Below are 14,282 nucleotides of genomic sequence, written 5' to 3'. Positions count from 1 at the left end.
ATATATATAAAGAGAGAGAGAGAGAGAGAAAAACAGAGAGAGAGAGGGAGAGAGGGAGAGAGGGAGAGATTAGGACTGATTGTTAAATCTTTTGTTTTCCAGATACAAGGAAAAACAAAAACAAACAAACAAAACCCAATTTTCTTCTTTTATTTTTAAAGGGGGACGTCCATTTGGTAACTTATACCTCTGTCAGCAGGATAGAATCACTGATCTTTTTCTCCCTACTTTCCTTAATTCAGAAACTCTCAGGGAGGCTTCTTATTTCCCTGGCAATAGAGTTATTTGCATATGTTACTTGGAGGCCAAAATTATGTTTCCATAAAACGGGGATACACACTTGTGGATATGAAATTCTGGTCTTACTCACTTCCCTTAGGGTGTTGTTCTTAACCTGAAAACTGGACTGCATCCCGAAGTTTTTTGAGTTCCCTCCAATATCTGGCTACGACTCTCTCCATGAACGTTTTGCCATTTTCTCCCACCCTTTTGACTTGGCATCACTGAGAACTAAAACGGCCCTTTGCCTGAAGCCCTGCAAACGGAAGCTAGAGAACTTGACGAAAACCTTAGAGAAACGGCCACAACGGCTCCTATGGAAAAAGTCCTCGTTCCTGTTTCTGTGAGAGCCACTCTGAAATTTGAACCAAACACCCGACGACATCATCAGAGTTATTTCAAACTTCTAAAGTTGCTTCGACCCTGACATCTAGAAATCTCCTTGACTCAGAGACAGAGACAGACAGACAGACAGACAGACAGACAGACAGACAGACAGACACACACACACACACACACACACACACACACACACACACACACACACACACACACACGAGTCACCAGCTCAGCTTTAATATGTTCCAAGGAACTTTCAGAGGAGGGAACTGTTGGGCTCCAGAGTAGGCCGCCCCAAAATGTGCCTCCATGCTCTATTGCTTATTTTGAATTCAAGTGACCTAAGAACCGGCCAGCACAAGAGGGACACACTGGCCCTCCTTTCTGTCCTCCTGCGGAGGAAGATCTCAAGTGAAGACGTCTGCTTTCACGCGTGTCCATGATTCTCAAATGGTGTAGTGGGGTTTCCTGGGTTAGGAAAAGGAGGGGACTCCTTTTGCCTGGAAAAAAAGCCTGTTTCTCACACATCCTCCTCCCATCCCTTCCTCTCTCCCTCCTTCCCTCCCTGCAGTTTGGAGGGGGCAGCCTAAGGGTGGGGGAAATTGGGGAAAGAAAAAAGAAAAAGCCATTCATTAAAGAGAAGCTCGAGGCAAAGTCAAACGCTCCGACTTGACCGGAGAGCTTTCTGCATTTGAATGGAGCGATTGAACGAGGCCCTGCCGAATGAATCGTCCGGACCTCCCCTCCCCCGCTCCTGGCAAAGGTCAGTCCAGGGGACTTAGGAAGGAGCGCTGGAGAAGGAACGGGGGTGGGGGTGGGGGTGGGGGCGGGAACAACAGACAATAGCCGCTGCCTGCCTGCCTGCCTGCCCGCCCGCCGGGCTGAGGCCTGAGGGCTGAGGGCCACGCTGGCTCCTGCAACACAATCCCTTCCAGGAAACTGCTGTGATGACTATTTGGCAGTGAATGATCAAATCTGAACTCTCTTGGCCTATTTCTGCAAAAGGCCCGAGTCTCAGCTACGACAGATTCTCTGGATTTCTTGGCACATGGACTGACCCGCACCCTCCCATCCTGTCAGATCCTCCTTTGTACACACACCTCCACTGGAAGGGTTCTTTGGCCTCGTCCAGAAAACGAACAAGCAAGAACAAACACACAAACAGACTGAATTGATGTGTTGGTATTTGTTGGAAAGAAACATGCTCCTCTCACACACCTGAGGGCAGGAAGCGAAGGCAGGTTCTCAGCGGGGGGGGGGACGGGGAACCTGAACCGAGGTCGGTCAGCGGTCCCCCCCCAACCTCTCTCCCAGGTCACGTGGGCCTCCCCTCCCCGCCTCTCTCTACGCCCCCCTGCCCTGGTTCTGATATTTCACTTGGGAAACTTCTCTAGGCCGACCGAGATGCCAGCTTGCTGTCCTGCTGCTTCATGTCCATCTCTACCAGCCGTGCCCAAAAGGCACGTGAAATCATGGACAGCAAATAGCGCCCCCAGAGCTGTGTGTGTGTGTGTGTGTGTGTGCGTGTGCGTGTGCGTGTGCGTGTGCGCGCGCGCGCCAATTTTCCAGGAAGCGGTGAGGGAGCAAAGGGAGGGCTGGGTGAAGGAATCCTGGGTGCCTGTCATCGCACACCCCGCAGAGCACCATTTATTTCCTTCTCCATGTCTGAAAGACACTTAGTCCTCATTTCAGCAACTTGATGGTGATTCCCCTTCTAAATACGTGACAAAACCTATGAAGTACTGGACTCATTGAATCTGTAACTGCTAACAGGGCCCAAGGAGTTTTCAATCGATGGCAGGAAAAGAAATGATCCTGAACATAAAACTGCCAAGAATTCCTATAGATGGAGTTATCATGGACCGACTTCTGGTGATACGTGCCATGGGGGCTCCCAATTGACAAACCGGAATGGGATAGGTAGACCCAGTCATCCCATGTTTTACCTCAAGCTGGAGAAGCAGAGAATATCATCTAAAAGCCTACCTTCATGGCGTCTCAGTGCTCAGGGCTCTTCCTTCTCGGGGATCTCGTGTTCTGTAGGGATAATTCACGTGCTGGGGCAGTAGGTTCCCAATATCAGCTTGTGAAATGGATTAAATGATGTCTTCCTTTTAAAAAGATAAAGATTATTTGGAAAAGTTATTAATAGTGAACACATGATGTTATCCTCTCTGATCTATAAACTAGAGTTGACCGTTGAACAACCAACATGGAGGGTTACGGGTGCCGAGCCCACGCACTGTGAAAATCCATGGATAACTTCACAGTCAGGGCCCTGTATCTGCGCTTCCACCTCCGGGGACTCAGCAACCACAGATCCTGCAGTGCCATAGTGCACGGCTATGGAAAACATCCACCTATGAGTCACACACACACACGCACACACGCACATGCACAGGTTTCAACTTTGTTGTGTTAATTCTTGTGGCCACTCATCCTTGACATGTGCGTGCATACCTATTTGAACAGTAATGTAACAGGTAACCCCCATCACTTGTGTTCTACTTTTTTACTGACCATTGAAACTTAGTTCCTGATTGACCCTAGGGTTTGTAATTATGTTTACAACTTCATAAAAATAGAAAGTCCCTCACTGATCGACAGCGAGTGTATGAAAGGAAAATTGACCCATTCTGACTCAGGGCAACTTTTCCTGGTTTTGAAAGACACACACCCATTCGGTAGTGCTTACGTATGTCCAAGTACTGATCCACTGAAGTGGGGTTGCTTTCTTTCTTGGTACCAAACTTTGCATTCTCAAAATACTTCGCCATCTACCTATTTATGCTGTAGATTGGTAGTAATAGACAATCTCCAAACGTCTGAACCTTGTCTCAATCGTGGGGCTCACACATTCTTTATAGAGTCAGTATATTCCCAGCATTCATTTCTTGATGTGAACTAGGTGAGGAATTTGCCATTGTGACGTTAGAATTGGCACCTCCTTGGTGTGAGGACACCAAGGGATAAGGCACCACTGAAGAATGTCCTTCCTTCACCATGCTGAGACTATTTTATTCAGTGTGAATCCTCTCATGTCCTACAAGTGCTGGCTCCATGGCGAATGGGATTCTCCCATGCATTGCATCGGATTTCTTCTACAGCGGTGATTATGTGGTCTGGCCCAAGACGACGGCCTGCTGTCCTCCTAGTAAAGCTTGTGCTGCCTTCCCTACCGCGTCAGGGATGCATCCCACTCTGAGCTGTCTGTGTGTGCTGAGGCTGGAGCGCCAACTGAAGGTTCTTCCACCGTGGTTCCAGGCTTAGGGTTTCTCCCCACATGATTTTCCTCGGCTTAAAGAGGGTAATTTCTGGCTGAAGGCTCTACCTCACTGATCTCAGACACAGGGTTTCTGCTGTGTGTGACTTCCCTGGTGTTTATAAGGACGAGTGCACTGGGTAATGTCTTACAAGATGTGTCAGGAAAACTACTTTCTCAGGGGAGTCTGCGGTGGGCATTACCTGCCCTTCTCCCCTAGTGGCCAGGCTTCTCTCCACACTGACTCGAATGAGCCTGGAGCCCACCTGGATTCAGGACTCTGGGAAATCCTCTTGCATCCTCCTCATCTCTCCTCCTGCTCCAGCTGTGAAAGCACATCTGATTGGTGCAGCCGATAACTTGTTTCGTGGGAAACATGGACCTGGATTTGGAGCCCTGCGTTGGAACCTGCGTGTGGTCTTCAGGTTCACGTCAGGAGGAGGAGCGAGGCGAACGAACGTTAAAGAGCAGCACCACGGGGAAGGGCGTCCTGAGCACGGGGAAGTACTCCCAGCCCTTCCCCAGAGCAGGAGGGACGCTGACTTTGGGCTCAGGTATTCAGGAACTGTCTGCTGATGCTCAGGCCCCAGACCAGAAACAGACTGTGAAATCCTTTGTTTTTCTAACGAGGGTGAATCCATTGTTCCATAGTGGATCGAACATTATTTTCAGAAAAACATATTCAATAACATCAGCTCCCTCGGAAGGCCAACCACCCCCCACCCCACCCCCCAACCCCACCCCCCCATCCTCATGAACTCTCTTTTAAAGGGAAAATGTCTGCTATGATGACGACTGTTGTGCCACACTCTGCCACGGTTTCAAGAGCAGAGGAGCTGGTTAGGAACTACCTATCACGTTGATCCATCCACTGGATGCAGGCGTGCCATGAGGTGAGTGTCCTGCACTGTTCTGAGTGTTAGATATGGAGCAGAAAGGAAGACGTGTGATTGTGGCCAGAAATTGTCCATCCTGGTGGGATCCTGAAAAAAAAAAAAAAATTAAAAAGAAAGAAAGAAAGAAAGAAGCACATCCCCTTCAGGCAGATGTGGATGCTCTGTAAGTGTATAGGCATCGGCGTGGTGGGGGGCAGAATACGCAAAGCTCCTCTGGGTAATCTTTTATCAGATAAATGGCTGTGGACAGACTCACCCATGGACACCAGATAACTGAGGTCCTCCAGCAGCACAGCTCTAGACAGCGTCCCCTGGAATTTGCTCATCAGGGCGCACTCTTCCTGGGTGAAGGTCGCACACACCCTTGAGACTCACTGATATTTAAAGACATGGTGGATATTCTGGCTCGGCCTGCGCCATCCCCACAATGTCCAAAGGTGACGGTCGAGATGACAAAACTGGAGAAAGACAGGTGTGTCTATCGCAAGCTCAGACACTGTTTGAGGTGCAGTTGACTATTCCCTTGGGTTGACTTGACACGTGCCTTTCAGATGCATCACGGAGATACGCACACTCCTGACTCAGGGTGACCTCATCGCAAGGGGATATGACATGAGGGGTGTTGAGCAATAACCCGGACCTTACACACGCACACGCACACACACACACCCCCCCCACACCCCCCCACACCCCCCCCCCCACACACCCCCCCCACACACACACAAAAGAGGTTCGCGGGAGTAAAAGGTTAACGTTACCTCTGTTGACACCCACGACTGTACCTAGTTGTCACGAGACAGGAAGCTCAACTATACATTTAACCCTTATCTGTTCCTGTGCTTTCTTGCAGAAAATCCTCCTGCGCTTCTTTCGCCTCGTGGAAGCGCTTGCTCTTCCCCATAGGTAGCCACCGTGGAACCAGCTGCTGCTGATCCAAGAATTTGGAGGATTTCCGGAAATGATCAGTGATCCCGAGACAGACTCTCCCTTCCGTGATCAAAGCGACTCGGGGAGCTGTCTCTCGCCCCCCCCCCCCCCCCCGCCCCCACATCCCCACCCCCCACCCCCACCCCGCACACCGCCTTCTCCCTTGTGTACAAGCTATGTCTTTTCATTAAAACGTTTTGCCTTGTTAGCCTTAGAGTCTTGTGGAAGCGATCTTCATTTCTATGGTACTGCTGTGCAAGAATCTGGAAAGGGCCCGGTAACGGGTATGTCTGTAGCTCCCTCCTAGAGCTGGCCTGTGTCTACGTACGGATCCGAGTGCCACAGTTAACTTGTGAAAGAGCTCTCTTGAACTGGCTTAGAAGGAAGCACTCCCGAATTCAGTCCACTAGAAAGGGACCCGCCCGAAGGTTTTTGCAAGTTCACGTGATCTAGGATGAACCCTTCAGCCGAGATATAGCCAAGGTCAAGGGATGGGTTTTATGAAACTAGGCAGGTCTTTAGCGTGATCAGCATTCGAGGTCAACCTTTTCTTCTATCTACGTCGACCCCAAATCCAATAAGTTCACGGGAGTGAACCGAATTCGTCAGCAAGAAAAAGAACTTGGGGGGTGATGGCTGACGTCGTCTAAAGTCTCAGGAGATGTTCACGGGTCATCTCATCGTCATGGGATTTAGAACAAGTGATTTCGATAGCTCTAGGTGGAGGAACTCCTTAAGAAAGGTTATGTGTTGTGGTATGTATGTCTACTTAAAAAGAGTTTCTCCCAGACCTTTGGGGTCACTTTAGAAACTTTAGAGTTGGCGTAAGTGGAATGATGGGGAATTCGTGGAACGTCTAGATCGTTTCCAAAGATAACCTATGGAAACGTTCTTGGCTCAACAAGTCTCAGTGGACCTACTTCTGTCTCTTTATTACAGAAGGAACTGTAAAACTAAAACTAACTGTAAAACTAAAGATGTTTCGATGTATGACTCCACACCTCTGGCATCACTTTGGGGGAAAGAAATTTTGAAAAAGTGACGCTGTGTGAAAATGTATGCTTCTAGACATGATGGAATGGAATCATCCATTTGCCGGTCCAGAAACACTGGTGTCACGGACCCCGTTCACCGTGGCTTCCTAGTTCCTGTTCATGACCGATTCAGGTTTCTAAGGGTTCTGAATTCTGATTGTCTTTTTCTTGTTTTCTTCTCCATTCTTGTCTCAAAGAACTTTACGTTCCAGAAATATATTTTACTTACCAAATCACAGATTGTCCGTTTGTTACAAAAACTTTTAGGTTGAGAGATTTTCTCTTTCTTTCTTTCTTTTTCTTTCTTTCTTTCTTTCTTTCTTTCTTTCTTTCTTTCTTTCTTTCTTTCTTTCTTTCTTTTCTTCTCTTCTCTTCTCTTCTCTCTCTCTCTCTCTCTCTCTCTCTCTCTCTCTCTCTTTCTTTCTTCCCCCAAGTCTGTGCATTGTGTTTCTTTCACTTTGTTCTGTTCCTAGGTACTAAGGATTTCTTTTTAATGTCATTAGCTTAAATAAGGGGCTTTGCATTTTTTGGCGAAAGCACCAGAAAAATATTTTCTCATTAAGGGTCGGAATGTTGTTTGCCGGTGATGAGGCTCTCCTTCTGCCAGATGACTGACGATTGGATGGAGGAATATAGTACACATGAGTATGTTCACGAACACATACTGACGTTTCAGAGGACCTTAAATTAAAAACAGAGACCCTGGGCTTTCCTGGTGGCGCAGTGGTTGAGAATCTGCCTGCTGATGCAGGGGACACGGGTTCGGGCCCTGGTCTGGGAAGATCCCACATGTCGCGGAGCAACTAGGCCCGTGAGCCACAATTACTGAGCCTGCGCGTCTGGAGCCTGTGCTCTGCAACAAGAGAGGCCGCGATAGTGAAGAGGCCCGCGTACCGTGATGAAGAGTGGCCCCCGCTTGCCGCAACTGGAGAAGGCCCTTGCACAGAAACGAAGACCCAACACAGCCAAGAATAAAAATTTTTTAAAAATTAAAAAAAAAACACCAGAGACCCCCCTCGCCTCCCCCCTCCCCGCCCTGTAAAATTCATCTGAAGTGGAGAAAAAAACCTTGCTAAAAATCCTTTTCCTTTTCATTCGATCAACATGGTGCATGGATTTCCTAGCAGAAACTTAAGCGAGGTGCATGTTCATCGTTCAGCAGAATTCTAATTTTCTAGTTCTAAGGAAAACTGCTAAAACGAATGAGGATAACACCTTCCCATGCAATCCTTAGGGAAAGCTCCCACCCAATTGAGTGAAAGGAAACTTGGTTTGGAAACAAACGAGTCTTCATTTGGCGACCTTTGGTAGAAATGAGGTGAGGGAGGGAGGGAGGGAGGGAGGGAAGGAGGGGGAGAGAGAGAGAGAGAGAGAGAGAGAGAGAGAGAGAGAGAGAGAGAGAGAGAGAGGGAGAGAGGTGTCTCACTTTCCATGGTTCCAGTGTGTACACATTTCAATGACTAGGTGAAATCGCACCAAGAGCCTAACTACGTGTTTCGAATGTCAGTTTCCACAATTGATGAACGGTAGCTGCGTGAAGTCCAAAGTTTGCTGCTGCCTGTTCAGTCTGCAATGACTCCACAAATAACAAACGTGCGTGCCCCCGTGTCCAGTGACCGATCCTCTTTCAGAGCCTGTCGGTGATTGCCTGGTGTGTATGTGTCTGTTTTCCGGGTCACACGCAGTGTGTCGTGGTGTTGTCCCCAGCCCCGGTCTCCCCCGTCCGTGGAAAATAAAAAGAAAGAATTGCCCGAGGACGACGAAAGTGCGGCTAAGAAACCCAAAATGATGACACTGGAAGTCCACTTGGATGGGGTTAGGAGACACCTGAGCATGCCTAGGACAACACTGTCACCGTGTGAGAGACCAGCGCAAGGAGAGCTGAAGAATACAAAGAAGAAAAAGGAGGAGGGGGGAGGGGGGAGGGGGGGGGAGGACAGGCTGAAGATGTCTCCAGGCGATGACGTTGGTGAAAACGTTCCCATTCAGAAAAGCACTTCGAGAGATAGTTCTGGACCCACAGAGCACAAAGGGTTATCGTGTTGGAGGCTGATCTTCAGTTAGGGGAACAACAAACAAACAAACAGAAAAACAAACAAAAAATAGGACTGCTTATCCAGAGGTAGAAAAGATACCACGCCAAGAAGGCGAGCACTGTTGAAAACTGCTGTTCCTAGGATTTTACAAAATGAATCAGATGCTTTCATGTCGATGCTTTCCATGACAGTCCACTAAATAAATCGTAGTTTGGCTCTTTTTATATTCTCTACCTTTTAAATGGTGAGTGAGTAAGAGAGTTTTTAAATGTTTTGATACGATTTTTTATTTTTCCCCCCCTTTTGGTACGATTTTTGAATGTCGTGGGACAACGGTATTTTTCCCCCGTGGAGGTGAACAAGATTGCTTTTTTGAGCTTCAGCTTTCAGGGTCATTTTAGGGTCCTGAACTGCCCTGCCCAGTGAGCCCTGTGTGTCGTTGTGCCCCTTTAGAAGTGCTGGTGCTTGATGACATCATGATATCGAAATCTTGATTGTTGACTTACAAAACCACTGTTGGGAGTTTGTTTGTTGCCTTAATCTCCCTTACCTATTGCACTCACGTGACTGTCCACTCTTTGTCTCTCTGTTTCTCTCTCTCTCCCTCTCTCTCCCTCTCTCTCCCTCTCTCTCCCTCTCTCTCTCTCTCTCTCTCTCTCTCTCTCTCTCTCTCTCTCTCTCTCTCTCTCTCTCTCTCTCTCCTCATAGATATACACGTACGGACACAGAGAGCGCTAACAGTGTGTCCGTACCTATAGCTACATAGGTGTGGGTGTTGATACAGATAGACATGTTACATGTCTTCTTCACCCCCTCCGTGGGCACTTAGTGGAGTTACTGGGTCGCATGGTAGTTTTGTGTGCAGTGTTTTGAGGGACTTCCGTACTGTTTTCCATACTGCTGTCTTTTGTCGGAGAGCCATTCTGTCACCCGCCAGGTGACATCTCTGAGTCCTCCAGCATGCCACGGTGGTGGTGGTCTCTCTCAGCTTGAAAAATACGTGTGCGATCAGGAGCCACTTTTTCTGCCTTTACGAACTTGCTGTCGCAACTCCAGATCCTGGGCCTGTCCGAATATCTTTGTCAAGAGAAATGCGTGCGCTTCTTTGGTTCCCCATTTATTTTTCTTAACTAAAAAAATGTTTTGTGTTTCATTTTTGTTTGTTTTGTTGTTGTGTTTCCGTTTTGCTTTGTTTTTTTTACTAAAAAAAGTTGTTTTCTTTCCTTTCTTTTTTTTTTTTTCTCCTAATTAATGAACATGTTCTGTTCGGGCCTCCTGCCCACTTTTCTCACTGGGTTGCTTGTTTTCTGGAGGCTGAATTGTGTGAGGCCTCGGTCTGTTTTGGATAGGCTCCCCTTACGGGATATGCTTGGGCTTGTCCTAGGCCTTTATAGGTCCATGTATACGTGCGCCACGAGCATAGGTAATACGTGTATGTATGTTATCCGTGCGTGCTTTTTCCTTTGTTTTCAAGGCCAGAGTAGTTCTACAGCTTGACTTCTTTGCTGGTATGGTTTGGTGTGGTCTTGGTGGGACTACGGTTGGTTGTCGATACTTACCGCACTCCACACACACACACCCCCACCCCCACGCACACGCACCCGCTCGCGCTCAGAGTGTTGCATTGTGTAGATGTACCGGAACTCAGCTTCTTTAGTGGATGGCTATGGACTCCACCCTCGCCCCCTGCCCCCCCACCCCCCACCCGCCCGCATTCCCCCAACCCCCGCCTGCCTCACCCCCCCCCCCCACCCCCGCCCGTGGTTGTGGTCAGTCCATTTTGAAATCCATGTTCTCGTGACCGCAAGTGCATTTTCCCCCCACCCACGCACCCATGTGTTGTCTTTGGACTTTGTCGCCGTCTAGGCACAGATAGATGTTTATTCCACTTGTGTGGGGGTCAGAGTGTATCCTTCCTTTCCTTTCTAGCTTCTGGGCTTTGCGTGTCTGCTTCCGAAAGACCTCCTCCGTTCGAGAAAGGATGCATTCCTGCGTTGTTCTCTGAGCGCTGGCCTGGTTTCGGTTTGCCAGTCCCCGCCTTCCCTTCCTCCCTCCCTCCCTCCGTCCGGGCAGCCGGGGATCTTGCTCGTGCCCCTCTGGGCAGCCCGTGCCAGCCTCCCCGGGCACCGCCGGCGTCTCCGTGGGATTTCCCCCCGCCCAGGAATCGCGTGGGGAGCGCGTCTCCTCCGAGGCAGCCTCCCGGCGACATCTTCCCGGCTTCCCCCGCCCCCCCACCCCGTCTGCTGCCGGGGTCGCGCCGTGTCGTGCCGACCCGGGGGCTAGCTCCGAGACGGACGCCTCGGGGCCGCGCCAGACGCCCGCCGCCTCGCCCCGGGCTGAGCTCGGGCGTTTGGGCGGCCCGGCGGCGCTGCAGCGTCCTCGGTGGCCGGCCGGCGACCGGGATCCGGCCCGGGGACGTTGGAGCCGGTTGTCAGGAGCCACCTGGCGGCCGCTTTTATATTGTCCCTTGTCTCTGGAGCTCCGGCGACCTTCGTGAGGGCTGTGACTCGGCCGCCGGGCCCGAGGCAGATTTCCGGGAGCCAGGCGACGCTGGTGGCGACTGTCCCGGTGGCGCCCAGGCGTGGGCGCCTCCTGCTGTCGCTTGAGATTGGGCGTGCAGGTCTGTGAGGGTGGGACCGTCGCCGCGCTCTCGAGCCGGTTTGAGGGGCCGCCTGGCTTGGTCGACCAGCATCCGCCCGCGCCCCTCCGGCCGCGGGGACCGACCCGGCCATCCGACCCGACCTGGGCCGGGCCGCCGCGGTGGGAAGGGAGAGGGTCTTTCGCGCCCTCCGGAGCGCCTGTGGATGGGCGGTCGGGCCTTCTCCTGGCTCACCCTTCGGAGTGTTCGTTCCCCGACCCCCTCCCTCCCCGGGTCCCCACAGCGCCCCGCTCCGGAGGTGGGGACCGGCCCGGGCCCGTGCGTTTAGGCCGGTGGAGGGCGCGCGTGGGTCCCGGTGGTCGGATTCTTTCTGACCGATGTTTTTCCGAGTCGGACTCCAGAGGTGGGGACCGGCCTGGGCCGCGAGGGGTGACCCGGAGAGACCGGCAAGGGCCAACACGGGTGCGGTCCCTCGTGGGCTCCGGTCGCCTGGGAGGCGCCTCCCTGGGAAAATGTTTTCAAGTCCCCCTGGGTCCGGGGACGTGGACGGACCGGGCCCTGCTCGCGCGGGTGGCCGGGGAGGGCGCACCCGGCCCTTCAGCGTGCCCACGTGGGTTCCCGGTCGGCGGACGCGACTTTTTCTCACCCTGCCCCGCCCCCTCCTCCACCGCGAGTCCCGGCCGGGGGGTGGGGACCGGCCCGAGCCTTACTGGGTGGCCCGGATAGGGCGGCCTGGGCCCGGGCGCGGTCCCTCGTGGGGCCCGCTCGTCGGAGGCGGCCGAGTGGGATATTTCTTTTTCTCTAACCAAGTCCTCGCCCGGAGACTCGGAGGGACCGGTACCTGCCCGCGCGGGCGAACTGGGGAGGGCGACCCCGGCCCGCTCGCTGCCTCTCCCACGTTTTCCCGCCCCTCCCGCCCCGCCCCGCCCCGCCCCCACTTTGCCACCACGCTCCTCGGGTCGACCAGATGGCCCCGAGAGCTCCGGGACTGGTGTGGATGGGGAAGTGTTGGGGACAGGTGGCGGGACCGAGGTCCCGGGGACCACCCCTGCGATTCGTGGATGGGCCCCGCTGCCGGGCGTCGTGATTTTTTTCGCCCGAAATGGGCCTTTTTTGCCACCAGGTAGGTGCTGACACGGTCTTCCTTGGCGTCTGTCGCTGAGGACTTGGGGACTCCGGACGCATGCAGGGCTCTGGGCTTGGGACTGCCGCCTGGCACCCGAACCGGCCCTTGCCGCTTGAGCCGCCCGCCTGGGCCTGCGCGCCGGCTCTCGTGTGTGCGCCCGGCTGACCCGGCCCGCGGTGCCGCCTCCGGTCTCTGGCTCACCCGAGGGCGGCGGGGCGAGGTGGCGCGTGGGTCTTCCACCCCGTGTGACTCCCACCCCCCGCCGCAGGCACCCGGTGGTGGCTGAGACGGCCCCACCCCGCAGGCTCCGTGCCACGTGTCAGGCGTTCTCCTGGCGGGGTCGTCGGCCAGTGTTGCCTGAGAGAAAGAAAAGGAGGTGGTAGGGGGGGGGCTGGGGCTGCGGCTGCCGGTGAGGCTGAAGCAGGCTCCTCGGATGATGGTCCTCACCGTGCCCCTCCCCTTCGGGGCTTTCTGGCCCCTGGCTCGCTGGATTGACTGATCGATGTGGTGATGTCGCGCTCTCCTGGGCCGGACCTAAGTCGCGCTAGACGAGGGACGGACGTTCCTGGCGAACGGGACCGCTCTTCTCGTTCTGTCCGCGGGCCCCTCGCCTCTCTTTTCACACCCTCCCGGCCTGTCGAGGGGTGTGGGGGAAGGCAGGGGTGGTGGTCTCCGGCCCTGACCCTCGGTCTCCCGCCCCCTGCCTCATGGCGCGGGCGGGTCCATGGTCCTCGGACGCAGCAGACACTCTCGCTTCGCCTCCTTGGCGTGTGCCTCGCGAGCGGTCCTCCCCGCGTCGTTGGGGGGGGCCGTCCCGCCGCTGCGCTGCGCGCCCCTGCTGGCGCGTGAGCGTGCCTTGCTTGGCCGTCGGTGGTGCCCCTGGAGCGCTCCAGGTTGTCCCTCAGGTGCCCGAGGCCGAGCGGTGGTGTCGTTCCCTTTTCCCAGCGTGCTCCTCGGGTCCCCACCGCGGTGGTGTGTCCCCTGAGTGGCTCTCTTGGGGGGGGGGTCGAGACGGTAAGGGAGGCGTGCCTCTGTTTCCCCCCCTCGGTGGGGGGCCGGGTGCCGCCTCGTCGCGGTCGTCCCCCAACGGCTGTGCTGTTGGGGGGATCGTGTTGGGCCGGGGGGCGGCTGAGGTTGTGCCCCCGGCTGTGGCCGCGAGCGCTCCTGTGGGCCGTGTGCTTACCCATACCGCAGACCCCCCCCACCCCGCCCATTCGTGGACTGGGCGGCTTGTGGAGCGCCTCCGCGGGCCCAAAGGGGAGACGATGGGTGGGGGATGATGCACCCTCGGTGAGAAAGCCTTCTCTAGCGATCCGAGAGGGAGCCTTGGGGTACCGGACCCCCCAGCCGCTGCCCCTCCCAAGCGTGCAGTCGCCACGGTGGCGACTGCCAGAGCACGTGGGCAGAGCCCCTCGCCTTCGCGGGAGGGCTTGCGCCGGCCCCGCGGTGGGGCCGTGCGCCGCTCTTTGCCTACCGCGGCCCGCGCCTCCCCCCTCTGAGTCGGGGGAGGGTCCCGCCAGGCCGGCGTCCGGCGCGGGGCCGCGTGTGCGCGTGTGCGTGCGCGTGCGGTGACCCCCGTGGCGAGCTCAAGGGGGCGGGGACGCCCGGGCGTCCCGACTCCCCTGTCCCGCAGCCACGAGGAGCCCGTCGCGCCTGCCCTCGCCGCGAGTCGCAGCCGGCGGCGGTGTGTGGGCGCGGTGCGGGTCGCCTCGCTCGGGAGCGTTTCCCTGGGGCGCGAGCCCCGGCGGTCGGACTTGGATGAAGGCGGATCTGGCGAGGACGGA

Source organism: Eschrichtius robustus, unplaced genomic scaffold (genome assembly GCF_028021215.1).
Source record: "Eschrichtius robustus isolate mEscRob2 unplaced genomic scaffold, mEscRob2.pri scaffold_540, whole genome shotgun sequence".
In the NCBI taxonomy this organism is placed as follows: Eukaryota; Metazoa; Chordata; class Mammalia; order Artiodactyla; family Eschrichtiidae; genus Eschrichtius; species Eschrichtius robustus.
This window is presented reverse-complemented; position numbering follows the sequence as displayed.